This window comes from Canis lupus, chromosome 3, assembly GCF_011100685.1.
Source record: "Canis lupus familiaris isolate Mischka breed German Shepherd chromosome 3, alternate assembly UU_Cfam_GSD_1.0, whole genome shotgun sequence".
NCBI classification, from domain to species: Eukaryota; Metazoa; Chordata; class Mammalia; order Carnivora; family Canidae; genus Canis; species Canis lupus.
In genome coordinates, this window is record NC_049224.1 from 43,898,349 (window position 1) to 43,913,928 (window position 15,580).

Sequence of the window (15,580 nt, forward strand, 5' to 3'; positions counted from 1 at the left end):
CAACCCTGAAACTGGCAAAATTCCCACACTGGTTCCCTGACCCACGGGAGAAATTCTATTATGGTAGGAAAGACCAAGTGAAAGACACTAAAACTGCCTCTACCTAGAAAAATAACAAACTAAAATCAATACTGCATTTCTGGAGGGGTTACAGAGATGAATGCTTCCACTGAGGATTTAAAAGATGTGGTGTGGTAAATCCCACCACATCTTCATTCAAACTCACCTATTTGGCTTAAGCAGAAAACAAATGGAACTTGGAGAATGACAGTGGATTATTGTGAAAGTAACTAGGTGGTAACTACAGTTACAGTTGCTGTTTCTAGATGTAATTTTGTTGCTTGAGCAAACAAACACATCCTTCGGTAGCCGGGTAGCCGCCGGTATTCAGCTATTAATCTGGCAAATGCTTTTTTTTTCTTTTTCAATACTTGTTGGAATAGACCATCAAGAGCAATTTGCTTTCATCTGGCAAAGCCAATAATACACCTTCCCTTTATTTGATTTCTCTACTCATTCTCTCTCAGGGGTACATCAACTCTCTAGTCTTGCTATAATTTAGTGTGCTCACCTTTCCCTTCTCTGAGGCATCACACTGATCCATTACATTGAAGAAATTAAGATAACTGGAAATACTGAGCAAAAAGTAACAATTTCTCTAACTATATTCCTAAGGCATTTGTGTGCCAGAGGATGGGAAAAAACCTGATAAAAATGCAGGGGCCTTTTAACCTCACTGAAATTTCTAAGGCTTCTGTGGCCTGGACAACGTCAAGATATCCCTTGTAAGGTGAAAACAGTTGGGCGTAATCCTTACAACTAAAAAAAGAGGCACCATATATAGTGGGTACTTTTGGAGTTTGGAAGCAACATCTTTTTCATTTGGGTATGTGTGCTCCTCCAGTCCATTTACCAAGTTATTTCCAAATATGCTAGTTCTCAGTGGGGCTCAGAGGAACAAGAAAAGGCTCTTCAATAGGTCCAGGATGTTGTCCATGATACTTTGACACCTGGGACCATGAGATCCAGCAGATCTGAACTGACAGTGGCACACAGAAATCTGTTTGGAACCTTCATAGGCTACAATTAAGGTGAATTACAGGAAGCCCCTAGGATTTGGATCAAAATCTTGCTTTCCATTTAAGATAAATAATCTCCTTTGGAGAAACAGCTTTTGACTTGCTACTAGTCCTTAGTATTAATTAAAATTTTAGTGTTCGCATTGGCCCACATATACTAAAATTTTAGCCATAGCCCACTTTATTGTGGCTTCAGCTATCTACCATAAACTGGTTGTTGTCTGATCCATCAAGCCATAAATTTTGGTATGCACAATAGCACTCTGTTATGAAATGGAAGTGGAATATGAGACTGAACTCAACTAGGCCTTAAAGCCATATGTAAGTTTCATGAGAAAGTGGTCCAAATATTCAGGAAAGCTACTTTTGCTGCATTATCTTCTCTCTCTGCTATATGTATGGCTTTGTGAGCCATTCCTTACAATCAGTTGACTGAGGAAGATAAATTTTAGGCCTGATTTACTAATAGTTCTCTACTAGAAATGAAGGTCCTTATGCTGAAGTTGGAAGCTACAGCACTATTGCACCATTCTGGGACATCTCTCAAAGATGATAGTGAAGAACAATCCACCTGGTAGGAAGTACTTGGATCATTGTACCTGGTTGTATATTTTGCTTGCAAAAAAAGAAATGGGCAGGGGTATGAGCCTATACTGATACATGATCTGTGGTCAGTGGTTTGGTTGGATGGTTGAGACTCTAAAAAGATCATGATTGTGAATGTTCACTAAAGAGTGACGTTAGTTTAACAATCAAATATATAAGACAATCTACTCTGGGGATTCCAGTCAACCTCTTTCCCCATCCACTCTTGTTATTATCCTATGGGCTCATAAACAAAATGGCTATGGTGGCAAGGAGAGTGAATCTCTGTTTTCTTCTCCTATTGTTACCTGACAGAGAATGGTTTAATAATAGTTAACTTTACATCTCAGTAATTAAATTATATGATATCAAAGAGAAGAGTGAGAAACCTCCAAGGACTTTGAATCTTCTTCTGAAGAAGGAGTTAGTGCATTTTCAGATGTACACAGGATAGTCCTGTCATGTTAGGTGGAAGTATGATTCTGTTATCTCTATTAGTAGACTAAGAATGGTTTCAGAAGATGTGTATTTGTGCCAAGTTGACAAATTGTCAACTGTGATGCTCAATTTTATGTGTCAACTTGGCTAAACTATCATCCCCAGTTATTCAAACATGAATCTAGTTGCTGCTGTGAAGGTATTTTTGCAGATATTATGATTATCTCCATTTAGTTGACTTTAAGGGAAGGAGATTATCTCTAATAATATGGGTGAGCCTTATCCAATTAGTTGAAAGGTCTTAGGAGTAGAATTGGGATAGTTCTGAAGAAAACGAAATTGTAACTATGACAGCAATATGAGCTCCTGCCTAAGATTTTCCTGCCCTGTGAATTTCAGACTAGCCTTGCCATTCCTCAAAGTAATGTAATCCAATTCCTAGAGATATATCTATTACATCTCCTACAGGTTCTATATCACTGGTGGAAACCTGACTAATACACTGATGTTCGAAGATTGTTTGGTTTTATTTCATTTATTTTCTATGTAGAGAACTCTCTTTTGCTAATTATTTAAGAGTAGGTCTGCTGGCAACAGTTTTTCTTAGTTTTCCTTCAGCTGAGAATGTCTGATTTCCCTTTCATTACTGAAGAATATTTTATTTATAGAAATATGAATTGAGTGTTACTTTCTTTCACCCCTTAAAAAATATTATGGCACTACTTATTGGCTTCTATGATTTCTGATGAGAAGCTAAGGATTATCTGAGTTATTTTTTCCCATAGGTGAGGGTTTGTTTCCTTATTCTTTCTTTTGAGATCTCATCTGTGTCTTTAGTTTCCTTAAGTTTGACTCATATATGTTTTGTATTTCTTTCTTTTTTCTTTCTTTCTTTCTCTTTCTTTCGCTTTCCTTCTTTTTTTTTTTTTTAAGATTTTACTTATTTATTCAGGGGAGACAGACAGAGAGAGAGAGAGAAAGAGGCAGAGGGAGAAGCAGGCTCCATGCAGGGAGCCCGACATGGGACTCGATCCTGGGTCTCTAGGATCATGCCCTGGGCCAAAGATGGTGCTAAACTGCTGAGCCATCTGGGCTGCCCTTCCTTCTTCTTTTCTTTCTTTCTTTCTTTCTTTCTTTCTTTCTTTCTTTCTTTCTTTCTCTTTCTTTCTTTCTTTTTCTTTTTTTCTCACAGAGAGAGAGAGGGTGAGTGAAGATTAAAGGAAAAGGAAGAGAGAGAATCTTAAGCAGGCTCCACACCCCTCCAGAGCCTGACATGGGACTCCATCTCACGACCCTGAGATCATGACCTGAGCCAAAATTAAGGTCAGACATTTAACTGACTGAACCACTAAGGCACCCCCTACTAATTTACTTTTTAAAAAATTTACATATGCATGGGTATATGTTTTTCATTCTCTTGTTTTTATACTAAAGAGTGGATTGCTACATTCTATGGTAACTCAATGTTTAACATTTTGAGGAACTGTCAGATTGTTTTTGAGAGTGGTTCCAGTTTTGCAGTCTCACCAGCAATGTTGGAGAGTTCCAATTCCTCCACATCCATGCCAACACTTGTTGTTGTCTCACTTTTTATTATAGCTATCTTAAAAGTGTATAATACTATCTCATTTTGGTTTTGATTTATATTTCCCTAATGCCAACAAAGATTGAAGATTTTTTTCATGCATTTAACATTTGTATAACTTCCTTGAAGGAATAGTTATTCAAATTCTTTGCCCATTTTTAAATTTTCTTATTGGTTTTTTAGTGATGATTTGTATGTTCTTTGTATTTTTTAATAGAAGTCCCTTTTCAGATATAATAATTTTCAAATATTCCCCTATTAAATTATCTGTTCACTTTCTTGATAATGTCTTTGAAGCACAGAAGTCTTTAATTTTCATGAAGTCAAATTATCTAAATTTGTTGTTGCTTGTTATTTGACATCTTATGTATGAAACTATCACCTATTCACTGATTCAAAGATTTTCTCACATGCTTTATTTTAAGAGTTTTATCATTTTGGCTCTTACATTTATGTCTACAATCCATTTTGTATTAATTTTATATAAGGTGTGAGATAGAAGACTGACTTTATTTATTTACATGACTTTATTTATTTATAAATGTAAAGGCTTATTTACTTCTCCTTTCCATTCTCTCAGTCTGTATGTCTATCTTGTTGTGAATGCATACACTGGGAAAGGAGATGGGGGGGAGAGAGAGGGGGGGAGGGAGAGATTAGCACTCCATCCTTATGTCCTTATTTAACCTTAGTAATCTCCTGAAAACTATAACTCAAATATAGTCATGCTGAGGGGTTTAGACCTTCAACATATGAATTTTGTGGGACACAATTAAGTTCACAGAACTCTTCTAGATATTTTTGTCCTGGTACCATGAAGGGCTAGGCTTACGATATTTACAATAAAATGTTTTTATTGGGTGAATGTTGGAATATATGGACATATGCATAAAAGAATGAATGGATAGAGCTATGAATGCATCAATGACTAGAAGGACTATTTCTGATCTTCTCCAAAGGTACTTTCCCAGGGCCTCAAAATAATTGTACTCAGTGCCAGGAAATATGCTGATTGTTTTACACTATGTATACTAATTAATCTTCACATCAACTCTACCAGGAAAGTATGTTACCCTCATTTTATAAGTAAGAGATCTAAGGTTTAAAGAGCATACATGATTTGCTCAAGATCACACATTTATCAGTTGTATAACACCATGATTTAAATACAAATCTGAGTCTAAAACCCACAAAGCTATTACTGTATGTTATTTCCTAGGTCAAATCCTATGAGAGCTACAGCCTGTGTACCTTACCAACACATACATTGAATCATGAATATAGAGTAAAAGTGACTCTAAATGTAACATTTTAAGAAGCCTCCAAATTTAATTTTTGACATAACTCTACAGCACATTCAGTAATTTTGAACTGACCTTTTTATTTAGTTTGGTAGAGAAGCAAAACACTGAATTCCAACAAACCACTATTTTAGGCTCCAGTGGATGTTAGTACTTGGTTTGTGAAGAAGTCTCAGTGGAATCCTGGTAGCATGAAGGAAGAAGGGCAGAAAGTTAGGTCAGAAGGTGAAGGCACTGGGGAAAATGCCAAAGGGAATAAATAGGGCAGGATATTGACTGCTTTCTCTTCAGAATTTTTTAAAAGCATTCAGGGATGGAAACATCAGCACTGACTTGGGCTTTATTCCCCAGCTTCAAGAAGATGACATTTCTTGCTGATTAACTTTACTCAGTTTAACAGTATGAAAGACAAGATGTACTATAAATAAATATTAATCTGGAATTTAACCATATTCCTGTCAATCAGTAGTGGTATTTCATGCCTACTATATAATGTTTAAAATGCATGTGGTTACTTTTTGACTTGTAGACTGTATTTTCCGACTAGAAATTTCAAGGGTAAGTGTGTGCTCCAAATAAGAGTGAAGTGAGATCACACTCAAGTTTGGTGGAGGAAGAGATGGGAAGCCAAATGTGTTTCTGCTGCCAGTGGGATAGTCCACACACTTAGGTGTATTCATGATGTTTGATGGGAAGACAATTTCCTGCAGATACAGGTCCAAGGGATGATACTCAGCAGTGTTGTAGTTAAGAATGCATCTGAACAGAGATGATGGCCTCACCAAACCTGGGATGTTTTATCAGCCATCCCAGGGCAGGCTTCCCCAGGTAAAGGACCAATCATTCATTGTATCAAACATCTAGGGAAAGTTGGGATGAGCATCTAAAAGTGAAGAATGATTTTTCCGGTCTTGGGCTGACTGCAAACTTAGCCACTTTGAGCCATTTTTTTAAATTGAGTGATCCTACTTCCATTTACCTCTTCTCCAAAAAGAGGCATGGAGGGCCACAAATTGTACTGTGACAGGTCAAATTATACCAAATACAAATAAAGGTTTTTGTAATATGAATACTCTGATGTATGAACTAAGAGCTTCTTTATGTATCCTAGCAATGATTTGTCAGTGATTCTAATACCTCTTCCCATGGACTGTCACAGAGATGAACTTACCTTCTTTCCAGGGACCTGCTAGCTTTATAACCAGTGGGGGAAAATTATTTTTTAAAGATTTTATTTATTTATTTGACAGAGAGAGTGTGTGTGCACAAGCAGAGGGAGTGGCAGAGCAAGAGAGAAGCAGACTCCAAACTGAGTAGGGAATCCAATATGGGGCTTATTCCCAGGACTCTGAGATCATGACTTGAGCTGAAATCAGATGCTTAATCAGCTGGGCCACCCAGCCCATAGCTTGCTTGGTTTCCTGTACATCCCACAACCCTCTCAGGGGTGTGAATATGTTTTCCTCCTTCTATCTTATGGGGAAGGTAAATGCACACCACACACGTGCAGGATTGGACCACCAATGTGAAGCAGATAGCTCAATGCATAAGTTGTTTGATGTGATCCTGATCATAAGGAAAGGCAGTCATGAGATAACAAATTTCCTTGTTATTTTGTTGGCATTTTTCCTTAAATCACCTTTTCTAAACCTTAGCCTCAACAGTTACTCTTGATCTTTGCCTTTATCTTGTTTATCTAAAACCAATACTGAGCCCTGCTCACATCAATCAATGCTGCTCCTAGAATGATGACAAAGACTCCCAATGCTCTTGTTTAACGCTTATTCAACACCTATTGCTGTCAGAGACCTTTTAAGATCTACACTTCGTGACTTCATGGCTACCAATCTACTAAGGTGAAAAAAGAGACAGTTTAGTTGAAAAATAAAAAAAAACTGGAGTTCTGCACTTTTATAATGGTAAGAGTAATGGGTATGGAAAAAGAGGCCACATTCTTGAAGGAGACGGAGATTCTTGGAAACAGAAAGTCAAGATTTCAATCCTCCAATTATTGGACTAAAGAAAAAAGTTCCACAAAGTCTAAGTAATCCGTACCTTGCTAATCTAGAATTTATAATAAATAAGACAGAGGTTGGACTGAAACAAATCTTTGCCTAAAATAATTCGCTGGACAAATTATAAATGTACACAAAAGAGTAGGGAAGAATATTTATTTAAGGGGAAAATTTCAAACACTTGAGAGGCATGTATTTGCATATAATAATGGAATTATTTGTATATGCAAACTGAGGATCATGAAAGCTGCCCCTCTTTCCAGAGAAGGCATTATGTGTATTGGAAAATAGCAGACCCTGCCTTGCTTTGAAAATAAATTTTGTAACTCTGATGTAATTATTAAAGCAGATAGGCTTTTCTTCCTAATTAATCCAAATCAGTCTAGTTTTATAATATTTTGTATTGATAATATACTATTCCCTAAGCAAATTAATAGCATAAATCTACACACACGCACACACAATCATGATACTCTTCCAGGACCAAATGCTTTCATATTAACCTTTTTGTTAATGCTGTCAATAAATCATCTTTTACAGTAATTTGCCACAATTCCATGAAGGTGTAATCACATGCTATCACATAAGGAGAGACAAGACCAAGGAAGAGTCAGATACTGATGCCAATGAGACTTTCTGGTGGCCTAAGAACTCAGACTTATTCACCAGTTTGCAGATTTCAACATATGCATAGAAATTTTTTTATAGATTACAAAACTGCAGGACTATATGCATGTAATGAAAACAATAGAACCAATAGAGGACTAAGAGAAAAAAAAGCATTAGACAGAGAATTAATTTTGTTTATTAACAGTCTAAATAACTTACTAAAAGTTATTTAGCACTAAGATTACTAACAGAATATCTAAAACAGAAATAGTCTTTCTCTTCCAAAGTCTGCAGAAATTTGAAGGTCTCTCTCCAAGTTCAGTTTATTCTAATTAATCAGGTACAATGGTTGTCATAGTTGAAAAAAAAAATCTCACCGAAGCTTGCCACATTCTGTCAATATCATTCACCAATTATACAAAAGTTGGTATTAAAATCCAACAGATGTATTCTCTCTCTTGTCAAGCAGTTCTTCGTGCAGATTTATCAAAAGGTGTTACAATTAATTATGCTTAATAAACGGGCTTAAACCCACTGAGACTGTAATTTGAATGTTTTCAGGCACTTAGAAAAATTATGTTTCCAAGATTTTGTGTCTATGTGGGAGGTGTGCACATATGAAAATTCATATATGTACACTAATCATTTGACAAACATTTGGTACACATTATATAACAGTGAAAACTTTTCCTAGTGTTCTTTTTTCAAAATACATCTCGTCCTTACCTCAAACTGTGTCTTTTGAGGTCATTTTCTTGTACATTTACATTATTATTTTTCAGTATCAGATGTGTTTCTTTTAGGAATTGCTTTTTAAAACACTTGTCTATTTTATAAAAGTTAGTTATGTTAGCTAAAGCCAAATTTATGTACGTTACACATGAACATAACCAAGAGCATACAAATTGCAGTATCTCATGGTATGCTAAAAATGAATCCAAGTCAGAGTTCCTCCTAAAGACCTACCTTGCCTCGTGAGTGAATATCTGACATATTGATAAATGGTAAGAACCCTGGTGCTAATCCACATAGAAAATATTAATAACCTTTAATTTTCTTTTTTATTGAATGAAAATAATCACACATTTGGATGTATTTTCCTGCACTTCAATAGATCTTCTTGGCACCCCTGATGTATGTGTATCCCTCATTGAAGAACACAGATTTAAATAAATCCTTATGATCAGTTCCCATAGAAGAATCTGCTTTTTCTCTCCTAACTTCTTATAAAACAATACTTTGGTATAGGTAGATCAATGATGTAGATTCCCTAAAACAATATAAAAATGTGGAGAATGAAAAATAATAGTAATGTGAAGAATTTTAAAAAATCGTATATGGCAGTAGTTACCCAAAGAATGGTTTTTCTACTTCTCCAAATGTATGGTTTTTTTTGCTGACATTTTTCTCTGGGTTCTGACAAATATCAAACAGAATAAAAGCCAGAACATAAATGAGATCACCAATTCTGCAAATATTCTTAAAAAGTTTTATTTTCCTCTTTAGAACATATCCATTCTTTATTAGTCTCCAGAAACAATTAGGAATCTACTTTTTAGTGACCTAACAACATGATTTATAATGAACAATTGATTCTTTTCACTTTAATGATAATATTTTCAAAGTGTTCATAAAATCACAATGGAATGAGACACTTCAGTGTCCATGTCTTCTTTTAGTACAGGTAAAAATGTAAATAATGGAGACAATAATGTAGATTCTCAAAAAGGTCTCAAGCTGGGTAATGACCCTATTCACCTTCTCTATCACTGAATGCTGCCATCGGTGAAACTTTGCCTTATGACTAGTTTAATTTTTTTTAAAGATTTATTTATTTATTCATTCAGAGAGCGCGAGAGAGAGGCAGAGGGAGAAGCAGGCCCCATGCTGGAAGCCCGATGTGGGACTCGATCCCGGGTCTCCAGGATCACACCCCAGGCTGCAGGATGCAGGAGGCGCTAAACCTCTGCACCACCAGGGCTGCCCAGACTAGTTTAATTCTTTTTCTCCCATTTCAATATAATACTTTCCCAAGTATCAGAAATAAAACGTTGCCATCCTCAGTCATAACATTGTCTGTTGTACTGAGATTATTATAATCCTAGAAAAGATCAGAGCCTTGGTCAGATACTGGCTTAACATTTTTTTTTTTTTTTGCAAGTCAAAATATGGGGAGTGGGTAAATTCTTCCCATGATAGAATTTCAAGGCAGTGCAATTTCATCTCCATTGGAGTTCCCAGCATGTGTAACAAAAAGGAAACAGAACAAATATGTTCTCCATCAACACAAGGTTAATTTTTTTCTAATTGGTAGGGAAAAAAATCTCATTTGACTGTCCCACATTTCATTCCAAATTAAAGCATAACAGCCCAGCATCATCACTTCTGGCAAGCTATCTTTTATTGGACATGCAGTGAATAGGATTTTTCTTCATAATCTTGTTTTCTTTACTTTCTTAATCACAAATACAAATACATCTTTGAAGAAATAACATAAAATTTTTGCTCTATCAATGAATAGATTGAGTTTCTTAAGCATTTGTATAGCTGTATATCCTCACATGATCATATCTATTGATTTAAGTCCCAGGAAAGAAGAGAAAGATTGATTTCGTAGCAAACATACCATGAAACATCTATCATGTGTGTCCATGTTTACATTTAGAATGGCTGGTGACCACTGAGATAAAGGAACATATGTGGGATAATCAGATATGATAGAAGGGGGTGCAATTCAATTAAATAGCCTGCTTAAAGCACTTTACTAATTATTATATTTTGTAAAAATGAAACCAAACAAAACAAACAACTGGTAAAGTAAATCTCTAAAAGAACATGAAAATAATTACATTTCTTTCATTGGGTTGTGGTATGGACTGTGCCTATGGAAGCCTACATGTCACCCATTTTATTCAATTAATTTTTTTACATTATTATTTTACAATGTAAATTCAATGAACCTTTATTGAGCATCTTCTATGCCCCAGATTCTCTACTAGGTACAAAGGTGAAGATATGAATGTTACATAGTCCCTGCCATTAAGGGAAGGCTCAGCTATTTTTATCACTAGAGTTGTAAAGTAGTGGTAGTGGCAGCAGCCATGGTCAAAGAAGCAGCAGATGACACTGACTTCAGGAAAGACAGTTGAGAGAAGCATTGATTGACTCGTTTATCAACACACATTGATTGAATGGCTCCCAAATGACCAAGACATAAATACGACGTAACAGCTTCCTTCAAAGAGTTCAATAGGGAAGGAAGGCAGGTAAGAGAGTTGTCAAATCCTTGAGTAATGGCTAAAGAGGTACCACATGTTGTGGGGCATTAAAAAACAACCAGTAAATCCTGCCCTAGGAAGTGATATTAGAACAGTCCCCCTAGCAGGTATAGAAGTTGACCTGGAGCAGCTGGAGAGGTCTGGAGGGCCACAGAGTGCTGGAGCTTCTGTAAGCAATGTGAAGTAGATGGAACAGAGGTGGTGGCTGGAAATGGAAAGAGGAGTGAAAATTCAAGATCAGGATGGTCCAGATTGGGGAAAGTTATTGCTACCCATCTCTGGAGGTAGCTGGCACACACTGAAGGATTTAAAAGAGAAACACTACCTTTATTCCCCATGCTAGGGGAATGGGGATTATCTCTACCTCATCTGGGTCATGAGTGATGATTCCTGTGGCCAGTCTCCACCAGCCCGGGCCCATGGATGAAAAAGAGAAATAAGCACAGGCCTTTGTGGCAAGAGCTCTGTAGGGTCCCAGTCAGCAGGCTTGAAAGTCACACCAGTGTGTGGTGGCAGTGGGGGATGGGGAGTGTTCATACAACCCTGGGGATGCACCTCCATTCTCAAAGAAGTTCAAGTTCTCTCTGTTTCTTTTCATTTCTCAAGCACTTAAGATGGCATCAAGATGCTACCTGAGCTTTCTAAAATGCAGAGAAGAGTAAGATAAAGCTTTCCCAGTGAGCCTACACCAACAGGTTATATACCTTAGGTCCATTGACATATAAATTAAGTTGCACAATAAATGCTTAGTGAACACTTTGCATATGACAACAACTGGGTATGGAATCAGAGCAGTGCTCTCAAAGTATGCTCCTTGCATAGGAATCCCTTGGAGTCTTGTGAACCGGTAGGCTTGAGACAGAGCCCAAGATTCGGTATTTCCAACAAGTTCCCAGTTGATGCTGAGGCCGTTAATCCAGGGCCACACCCCCAAAAGTAAAAAAAAAAAAAAAAAAAAAATATATATATATATATATATATATATATATATATATAAACAAAATGTATGGTCCTTGCTGTTGTGGAGCTGATAATGGTGATGCAGACAGTAAGTAAATTTGCAGTGCAATACAGGAGGTGTTATCACAGAGAGAGGTACAAATACCCTGTGCACCATACCAGTAATTGCAAACCTATAGTCATGAGACACTCCTATTTACACTTTGTATTTTTTAACTAACGAGGGAAGTATATGTGCTTCAAGGCTTGAAAGTAGAAAGAATATTCTCCTTCAGTTGAGTTTCTTTAAAGATTGAAAAACAATTTGCAACATAAAACTTGATTAGAAGAAACACAATATGGTCCTGGGGTAAAAGAAAGAAGGAAAAAACAAGTGTGTGCCCACTCTGAGAGCCAGAACAAGAAAACGTTGCTATTTTTTTTCCTTTCCTTTTTTCTTCCACGCTATTCACATTGATTTATGCTGTAGGCGGATTTGGCTAACAACTTTTGAACTGAGAACTATGGTTATTACTCATAAGTCTTATTAGCAAAAAAAGAGACTTGAATTCCCCAGTCTCTTCCTTGCAGAATAACCTATTTTGGGAAATCTGTAAGGTCAGGGCTATGGACAGTCTGCACAACAATATGAAAGGGAGGATTTCTAATTGGGAGCTATATATTCTATTTAGAATGTGTTTGAGATAAAGCTATTCTGGAGTCTATCAGGATAGAATCATAAAGATAATTTTTCACTGAAAATATTTTTTATAACAGACATCATTTTTTTTTCCGTACAAAGGCATATCTGTTTCTACAGTTACATATAAAATAAGCATATAATTCCCAGAATTTGTTTCTGAGATGTAATTGAATATCAGTCTGGCTAGTTTCTAATATCACTGTTTTTGTCACAAAGTATTATTATCTGGTATATTAATTTTCTGGGGCTGCTGTAAGAGCGTAGCACAAACGAGTGGTGTAAATGATGAAGAATTATTGTTTCACAGTTCTGGAGGCGGGACATCTGAGATCAAGGTGTTGGAAGTGTGAGTTCCTTCTGGGAGCTGTGAGGGAGAACCTGTTCCAGGCCTCTCTCTGGCCGCTGATGGTTTGTTGGCCATATTTGGTGCTTCTGACCTCTTGAAACATCAGCCTCACCTCTGCCTTCATCTTCATATAGCGTTCTCCCTGTGTGTTTGTCGATGTTCAAATTACCTCTTCTTATAAGGACACAAGTCATATGGGTCAGGGTCCCCCCCCCCACTTCGGTATGACCTTACCCTAACTACATCTGCAATGACCCTCTTTGCACAGAAGGTCACTATTAGATGTCCTGGAGGTTAAAGACTTCAGTATATGAATTCAAACAGGTAAAAGGCACTATTAAACCCATAGCAGTGGGTGTGATCCTATACCATCTCCCTAAAACTTGGTCATCAAGAATTTCTGGTTGTTTCTAATACTGAAACGTGGGCTCTGGAGCCTGCCAAAAGCTGGATCCAAAAACCTGTTTAACAAATGCCTGTTGATATGACTTTGGATTAGTAGGTTAAACACTGTATCTTCACTTGGGGAAATATGAAAACTCAACCTCATGGAGAAAATTAAAGGAGGTCATGTCATAAAACCTGTAGTCATTTGAATTTAGAAACTATTCCTTAAAGCATGAGGGCCAAAGGATACCTGGGTGGTTCAGTGGCTGAGTGTCTGCCTTTGGCTCAGGGCATGATCCCGGAGTTCCAGGATCGAGTCTCACATCAGGGTCCCTGTAAGGTGTCTACTTCTCCCTCTGCCTGTGTCTCTGCCTCTCTCTGTGTCATTCATGAATAATAAATAAAATACTTTTAAAATGGCCTGAGGGCCATTTAACTCCATGTTTAATCGCATGCATCCCTATACCTGAAGATATTTAAGATTAATTTTTTTAAGTTTTGAGTGTCAGAATTAAATTCATAGCAACTCTCTCCTCAACCCATGTCATCAACTTATAAGGAAGCAGAGAAAGCAGAAGCCTCATTACACCCAGAACAAACTTAACTGATTCGCAGTCCTTGGAGTGAGCAATCTCCAGCCATTACTTTTAATGGGATTACTCTTTCTTATGAACAAAAAAAAGCAGCAAAACCTGGGCCACTTAATAAAGTTTTCTTATCTTAATCACAAGGGACTTATTTTTCTGATTATTACTTCCAACTGTATTTTGTGTTCTCACAGACACAGGAAGAGTTTGTCCGAAATCTAGGTAGCAATGACACATTGGAATAATTTTCGCACTTTTACTTATACCTCTCTTTGTTCTTTTTTCTTCTTTTGAGTGAAATGAGTACCAGCCAAACTGATATTTATCTTACACATTTATATAAGTGTTAGAAAGTATTTCACTCAGATTACAGAATTCAGTTTAAATAATAATAAAGATGCCAGTGCAAAGTCCCAAGAATTGCAACCAAATACCTTATTATTACAAATTACAGTCAAGCCTTCAACTTCATCCCATATAGGAAAATCCGTTTAAATTTAACTCAAGGTCATTCAGCCTGAATATTTCAAGTACTAAACTATAAAGGGTCGTAAATGTACTGTTACCAAGCAAGTAAGATCTAGAGGTGACACAATTGTTGTCTGCCCTTACATTTCGATTTTTCTGTCTCTCCCCTTCCTTCCTCCCTTCTTTTTCCTCCTTTTGCCCTACTTCAAGGAAGCAGAAAGAAAAAGAGAGGGCGCGGGGAGGGGAGGGGGGAGGGGCAGTGGGAGGGAGGGAGGGAAGGGAGGGAGGGAGGGAGGAGGGAGGAAGGAGGGATTTCTCTTTCTCCTTCTTTCTTTCTCTCTCTCTTTCTTTCTTCTTCTTCTTCTTCTTCTTCTTCTTCTTCTCCTTTCTTCCTTCCTTCCTTCCTTCCTTCCTTCCTTCCTTCCTTCCTTCCTTCTTTCTTTCTCTTTTCAATTTATAATGAGAATTTGTTCAGAGTTACTCTGCTCACACTCTAAGGAAAGGTTTTGAGGACCATGATGACTAACTGGAGCTAGGGAGAAATAATTCATTTAAAAAATTGCTTAGAGTGAAAGTTAAGATCCATTGGAAGATAGAAGCCAACCCACTGACATCTCTGGAGCGATGGCAAGGCCAAAGTGAGCCCACTGACCAGCCCAAACATGAATTCCATGACAGGTGAAGATGAAGCATAATTTGCAAAGGCAATGCTCCAGGTTCCAGTGACCCACACATGAAATAGGACAGTCTTGCCCTTGGAGCCCATCATCCAGTGGTCAAGCACAGCTACCTCAGACAGGACCGGGCTTACAGGCTTACAAGCTTACAATATAGGTAGATAGATGCCAGAAAGGCTTACTGCGGACAGAGTGGTTTAGTTTGTCCAGTAACAAATGGAGAGGCTCCACAGGGGAAATTGCAACTGTGATATACTTTGTAAAAAGAGGAAAGTTCAATCAGAGAAGGGAAGACTAGACATTTCAGAATGAGGGAATTGCATGAACAAACTTCCAATTTTAAAACAGATAAGTCACAAGGATGAAAAGTATAGCATAGGGAATATAGTCAATATAGAAAGAGGGAATACAGTGAGCAAAGATTAAGAGGTACAAACTTCCAGTTATAAATGAATAAGTCAGAGTGATGGAAAGTACAGCATAGGGAATATAGTCAATATAGTAATAATCTTGCATAGTGACAGATGGAAGTAACTACATGCATCATGGTAAGCACTAAGGAATATACAGAATTGTCAAATCA